The 7,500-nt window shown below is 41.0% G+C and overlaps 1 long non-coding RNA gene across 1 annotated transcript in view; it reads right to left on the bottom strand.

Annotated features, from left to right (window-relative positions):
* Nucleotides 1-2,953: 2,953 nt before the first annotated feature.
* LOC125045800 overlaps nt 2,954-7,500 on the bottom strand; it is a 159,536-nt gene continuing 154,989 nt past the window's right edge. Inside the window, exon 3 of the long non-coding RNA XR_007116593.1 lies at nt 2,954-3,015. This is a non-coding gene — a long non-coding RNA (uncharacterized LOC125045800). The remainder of the gene's footprint in view (nt 3,016-7,500) is intronic.

Below are 7,500 nucleotides of genomic sequence, written 5' to 3' on the forward strand. Positions count from 1 at the left end.
CACAAGTGGGCGTTTCCATGTGACTCCTGCCCTCTGCTGGCAGCTTCGGAAACCTCATTTAGAATACTAGAAACCTGGCCAGACGTGACTTGCATAAGGAACACGATGATTAATAACCATTAGTGTGAATAAAGTTTGGTGTTCTGTGAGAATTACAAGCGCTATGGTCGTATATTCTCTTCCTGGTTGTGATGATTGAGTTGGGGTGATTGGGAGAGACAGAGGGAGAAGAGAGAGATAGGGAGAGGGAGAGAGATAGAGAGAGTGTGAGAGATATAGAGAGGGAGAGAGATAGAGAGAGATAGAGAGAGAGAGAGAGAGAGAGAGAGAGAGAGAGAGAGAGAGAGAGAGAGAGAGAGAGAGAGAGAGAGAGAGAGAGGAGAGAGGGGGGTGCAGAGACAAGCAGAAACGACACAAATAGATAGATGGTCAAATAGACAGACAGTGGTATATAGATAGAATGAGAGATAAATAAGTATATATATACATATATATATATATATATATATATATATATATATATATAGAGAGAGAGAGAGAGAGAGAGAGAGGGAGAGTAGGAGAGAGGGAGGGAGGGAGGGACGGAAGAAGGGAGGGAGGGAGGGAGGGAGGGAGGGAGGGAGGGAGGGAGAGATAGGGAGGGAGGGAGGGGGGAGAGAGAGAGAGAGAGAGAGAGAGAGAGAGAGAGAGAGAGAGGGGGGGGGGAGGGAGACAGAGAGAGATAGGGAGGGAGGGAGGGAGGGAGGGAGGGAGGGAGAAAGACAAGAATAGAGAATCAGTGTAGACACGAAGGCAAAAGAGAGAGCATGCGCGTCTGCATTCAGCCCAGCGCCGGTCCTAGAAAACGTCAACCAGAAAACACTACACGAAATGCATTCAAAATATTAGTCACAGAAATCTATTCGATAACATATTTGTTCTTTTACATGAAGACAAATGGACATTTTCTCATTTCTGAAGAATTACAGTTCACCCGGAATGTGAAAGCTGAAGATCCTTATCTGCCAAGGGTTAATTACACTATTTCTGTTCAAGAATCGGCTTTTGAAATCCTCTTTGCATTAAATACGGGTAATTTGAATATCCCAAATCTTACACAATTAACGGAATAGACCTCCGGATATGAATTGTAATCTACACGTTAACTATTAACGCCAGTACAGAGATACACATAGTGATATGTAGTCAGTAGTCCTTAATCTAATTATATAAATGTATATAAATAAGTAACCCTCGCAAAGAAAAATGCAAAATGATAGGGAAACCGATACAGAAAAAAAAAATCAAAATAAAAGATAAAGAAATTATAAAAACGATTAAATAAAAAAATGAAGAGAAAAAGAAAACACCGAAGAAAAAGTAGAAAAAAATAAAGAAAACTAAGTAAAGAAAACGGTAAAAGTTCCCGAAGCCGCAAAAGCAAGGCGGCGCCTCCGAAAATTTTTGCTCATTATCTCTCTCAGCGTCGAAATCACCGCGCCGTCACTAAAAAAAAAGAAATTATCATAAATGTTCATCCGTGATCCCATTGCGTTATAAGAAATGCACAGTAATTACCTCTTCATTCTTTCTTGAAGTGTCTTGAAAGGGTCATGACGCGCAGTAATGGGAAATGAGTCTCTAGATATCTGAATAATTCACATATATAGATCTGAATATTCACTTTTTTTGTTTTTACTATATTTCTCCAATATAATCCGTATGACAAACCTATCTACCACACTACTATGACGATCAAAGATTTTTGTTAACAGTGATATTTAAATGTATATCGTGAGATTTACCAGTACTAAATATTGTTAAATGTTCTTATTTTCTATTAACAAAACATTCTCTTCAAATTTATTTCAAAATTATTTTCATCATCATACTTTTTTTCTCAACTTCCTACTTGCAAGGAATATAATAAATGCCATACTACTTTTATTAAATTCCTACGGAAATGGGACACCGCACAACCCAGCCCTTCGCGCGACGTCACGTGGAACAAACTACATCTGACATCTTCCCGACTAGGACGTCAGCCTCGCGCGTGTGCCATGTACGGTGTGGCAGTGAGCTCCGGGCACTGGGACCGAGTGGTAAAAAGTGAGCAGGGGTTTCAGCGATGCCCTACATACCCCGTCGCTTGTGTCCGACTCACGCCACGGCAGTCCTTTCTCTCTCTCTCTCTCTCTCTCTCTCTCTCTCTCTCTCTCTCTCTCTCTCTCTCTCTCTCTCTCTCTCTCTCTCTCTCTCTCTCTCTCTCTCTCTCCCCCTCTCTCTCTCTCTCTCTCTCTCTCTCTCTCTCTCTCTCTCTCTCTCTCTCTCTCTCTCTCTCTCTCTCTCTCTCTCTCTCTCTCTTTATAGATCAGTAGTCCCACATAGGCCTATCTATCGCATAGGGTGTAGTTATGGACGTCGGGACATGACAGCAGGCTAATCCCTCGTCGCCAAAGAGACGGCCGAAGTCGGTGATACAAGGCGGGCACAGCTACCAGCAAAGGGGACATGGCAAGGAGCCAGGCGCGCGTCTTCCCTACACGGGCTACTGTGTGCCATAGACGTTCTTTGTCTCCCCGGTTCTCGCTCTGTCTGCTTCTCGCTCGAATCCTCTTATTTCTATCGCATTTCCCCTCCTCATTCTCATCTGTTTCCTTCCTCTTCATTTCCCTTTCGTAATTTTCTTTCCCACTGTCTCCCCCTCTGTCTCCCCCTGTCTCTCCCCTCTCTCGCTTACCCCAACCCACCTTCCCCACTCCCAATTCCCTTCCTTCTTATATGTGATGTATTACGCTATCTATTTGCCTAACAAAGCCCTTGCTACCTGCGAGGAATCTAAATCGACTAGAATTTTCGTCCGGCCCGCATCAGCTAGCTTTAAAATATATATAAAATGGAGAAGTATTTCCCGCAAAGACAGGCAGACTTGCGGGTCACAGATACTATAAAATATCATAAAAGGATCAACTTACAAGTAAATTGTATACATTACCTCAGCCTTTTTGTTGAGAACGGTAACTGATGCCAGAGAGCCTGCAAAAAAAAATATATATATATATATTGAAAGGTATATCCACACACAAAGAAATTCAATAAATATATTCTCGCCAAATGCTTAGTTGACATATACCTTCATGGCAGCAGATATTGTCTGGAGTCAATGGTCTTTCCTATCTCAGATGAAGCTCAGGGGGGGAGCGTTAGATGATGAAAAAAGAGAATTTCCCACAATGGCTTTTTATGCAGTATTCATTCGACAATCATTACCTCAGTTCCTTTTCTTCCCCTCTCTAACACTGAGAAATAACAAAGCAAATTTAATGAAAATCAAATGAAATCATCAGCTGAATTTCAAACAATGCACGAAACGTTGGCAGACAATGCCCTGGGTTAGAGCAAGTACAGTGCTAACGATGCGATCAGTGGGCGTGCGGGCGTGGCGTTGTTTACTGATGTTCCAGGATGTGACATGTGATATCTGGGTTAACGTTCCTCCTTCAGAACTGAATCAAAAATGTTTATTTGTCCTTCTTGTTGAGATTTCACATTTCATGATTTTTTTCTTATCATGGCAGCTCAAACGCGCCGCCGCAAGCAAAGCGTGACAGGAAATCTTCACTTAAAAAAAAAAAAAAGTTTCCGTAATATTTCTTTCGCTATTCTAACAACAACAATGGCATTCTATCTCGCCCTCCACGATGGTAAAAAAAAAAAAATCAATTTGCCTTGGCCGCCTCTCAGCTGGGTTCAAACACACCGGACGTTTGATTGTTGTTTTCTCTATATGGATGTTGAAGGAAAAGGGAAGGGGGTGAGGAGAAAGATAGGAGGGGGGGAGGAGATAATGAAATAAGAGATGGGTAAAAGGAGAAAGAGAGGGGCGTGGGGAAGGGGAAAGTGGGATGGGGGAAGAAAGAGGGAAAGTGAGGGAGAGAAAGAATGGGGAGAGAGAGAGAGAGGATGAGGGAGTGAGAGAGTTAAAGAGGGGACGGGAAAAGTGAGAGTGGGAAGAGAGGGGAAGAGTGATGGGGAACTGGAAGGGGAGAGAGAAGGGAAGATGGGGGAGAGGGGAAATACTGAGTGGATAGGGAAGGGGAGTATGAGGGGGAATGGGGAAGAGGAGAAAGTGGAAGATAGGGGAAAAGAGAGGGCTAGGGGATAGAGACGGGGAAGTGGAGAAGATAAAGAATGTAAAGGAGAGGGAGGGGAAGAAGAATGGGCGTGATGGGGGAGAAGAGGGAATGGTTATCGTCTTATCACTCCCAGGACTCAAAAGCTGATGCCTCTGCCACACAACACATGTTCTCTCTTTCTTTCTCTCTTTCTCTCCCTCCCCCTCCCTCTCCCTCTCCATCTCTCTCACCATTGAGTTAATTTCTTTAAACGCTGTGCCGGTAGTTGCAGACACTTAACGATCTTCTTAATTTGCATGCGTGACTCAATAACTAACGGTATGTAGGAGAGTTTAAGTTTTATCGAAAAGAATGCGGGTGGCTGGGTGTGTGTGTGGGTGTGGATGTGAGTGTGGGTGGGCGTGTGCGCGCGTGTATGTGTGTCTGTGTGTGTGTGTGTGTGTGTGTGTGTGTGTGTGTACATGTACATGTGTCTGCGTTTCTCTTTATACATCTGTCCTCTGAGTGCCTCTCACTTTTACACTTCCCAAACCCCACAGATTCCTCACGCAAAACAACAACAACAAGTAAGCGATACGAGAGAGAAAGACAAAGGGGACAACAAAATAAAAATTACTCAAAAACAGAAAGCCAAAACGGCCGCTACAAATAAGCACGACCGCAAACACACCAACACAGAAAAATAGTCCACTGGAAGTAGTTAGCGAAGATAAACACCGTGTTTAATGGCAGGAAGGGTCGAGTCGGGAAGCTTACAGGTACTCGTGGAGACTGTAACTGTACTTTTACCTCTACCTGTATCTGTTTCTTGTACCTGTGTCTGTTACCTGTACCTGAGGATGAATGAACACGCACTTAATCAGAGTGGAGGGAGTTAAAGAGTAGTGTGGGAAAGTAAAAGGAGTAAAGGAAAGTATAGATGACAAAATGCGTGAACAATCGGAGTGAAAGGAAGTATGGATAAAAGGAGGGCATGGAGGGAACTAAACAAATAATATATATATACTAATAAAAAGTAACAGAGAATAATAAAAAATATGAATAAATGGAGAGAAAGGAGATAAGTTTAAAAATGCGAATATAAGAACATGGAAAGAACTAAAAAAAATACGAATATAAGGAAGAGCATGAAGAGAACAAAGAAGAGATACAAATAAAAAGAGGACATGGTAAAAACTACGAAAATAGACAAAAATGTAGAGTTAGAACAAAGGAAGAGGTCAAGGTAGGGGGAGAGGGGAGGGAGGGAATGAATTGTGGTGGCGTGGAGGGGGGAGGGGGTTGACATGTGGTAGATGGAGATGACATGAGGGGGGGAGGGGGAGGAGGGAAGGAGATAACACGAAGGGGGAAGGAGGGAAGAGAAGGGGCTCACACGAAGTGGAGATAGAAGGAAATGGGATGATGTGAAGGGGGGGAGGGGTATATAAGGGAAGGGGATGGGACTGACATGCGGTAGATGACCGGGGGGGGGGGGGGGCGTCCATCATAACGACATCCATGAAAACAGACAACGTAATTACTTCGGATTACCTGACATTCAATGGACTTCTAATTAAATCCCTCATTACTTGCCACTTTCTTTATTTTTGGCGGGACCTTTAGGATCGGAAACTTAAATATTTACATCTTATCTTTTAATGTATAGTTTTATCAGGGAATATAGACCCACGAGCTCGCTTCCTTAAAGTTAGCATTTTTATTACTATTAATATTATTATATATATATATATATATATATATATATATATATATATATATATATATATATATATATATATATATATTGTGTGTGTGTGTCTTTTCAAATCATTCAAATTCATCACAAAATAATAAAACAAACAAAAAAAGATCAAGAACACTAATACAAAAAAACACGTCTATTATCTCCGCCATTAGTGGAAACGAACTCATAAGGACAGTCAAGGCGCTAATTAGTCTATCATACGATAATTAGGTTGATGCGGGGGGTGCGGGGAGGGGGGAGGGCGGCGGCCAGATGCACGATAATGCTAAGGATGGTTGGGTTTCCATAACCTCGACATGTGACTTTCTATAGTTGGGTAAAGTGCGTTTATGTGAGTGCGTGGGGGAATGCTAAGTGTAAAAAAAGGTTATCTCTGTTTTGGTGAACTGGGTGGAACATTACAATATATCAGCTGTTTTATTTCATATGTAAATTACATAACATGTCAGATAGTCTTCACTAAATTCTTTAAACCCTGATGAATAACGAGTAATTAACATGAAACGCAAATAACGTAGCATTATCCGGCTATCTTGACAAACGTCATGGTCCCCCCTGTAGCGAAAACAGGTAAAAGAGAAAACGGAGCGGTGCGTTCGCTAGGGGGGACTTCCCTAATCTCAAATACAAAGACCACGCGCTGTCCACCTGCTCTAGCAATCATCACTTTTATGGGTCATCCGCGCTCCTTTCCTTACTTTCCATACTCTCTCTGTTGGAAGAGTAGGGCGTAATGAATGCCCGAACTGTCCAGACCATACTCTCACTGACCTCAGGGAGACGTAAATAGAAAATAAGCAATAGGCTTAGTTTACCTGTTCTATGATGTCAAACAAAAGAAAGGAAGACAGATGTTACGTCCCCAATTAAAGGCTCGGACATAAATGGAACTGAATGCTAAGGGGTCACTGCGTCTACTCTCTCCGAATTCTTTTCTTTTGCAACATACACATTTCATTTATGACGATGATGAACGTGATGATGATGATGATGATGATGATGATGATGATGATGATGATGATGATGATGATGATGATGATGATGATGATGATGATGATGATGATGATGATGGTGATGATGAGGATGATGACCATCGTCATCAGCATCATTATCAACTACATCAAAATTAATATTAATAGTAATAATAATTTTAACAACAACAACAACTACAACAATAATAATAATAATAATAACAATAATAATAAGAAGAACAACAACAAAACAGCAACAACAACAACAATCATAATAATAATATTGATAATAATAACAATAATATTGATAATAATGACAATAATACTACTAATAATAATAATATTGATAATAACAACAATAATATTAATAATAATAATTATTATTATCATTATTATCATTATTATTATTATTACTATCATCATTATTATTATTATTAATATCGACAGCAATAGCAACATCAGCAACAACAACAACATTAATAATACTGATAATAGTAGCAACAACAAAAACAAGCTGAGATAATAGCGACGCGTTTGTGTTCGTGTGTCTGTGTGTTGCACAAGTATAGGACCAGCTTAAATAACACACTCGCAGAGGCAAAACTATGTCTACATAACATCAGTAATTACGATAAAGACCTTGAGGTGTTTTTTGAAAAACTACCCC

This window comes from Penaeus chinensis, chromosome 38 (genome assembly GCF_019202785.1).
Source record: "Penaeus chinensis breed Huanghai No. 1 chromosome 38, ASM1920278v2, whole genome shotgun sequence".
In the NCBI taxonomy this organism is placed as follows: Eukaryota; Metazoa; Arthropoda; class Malacostraca; order Decapoda; family Penaeidae; genus Penaeus; species Penaeus chinensis.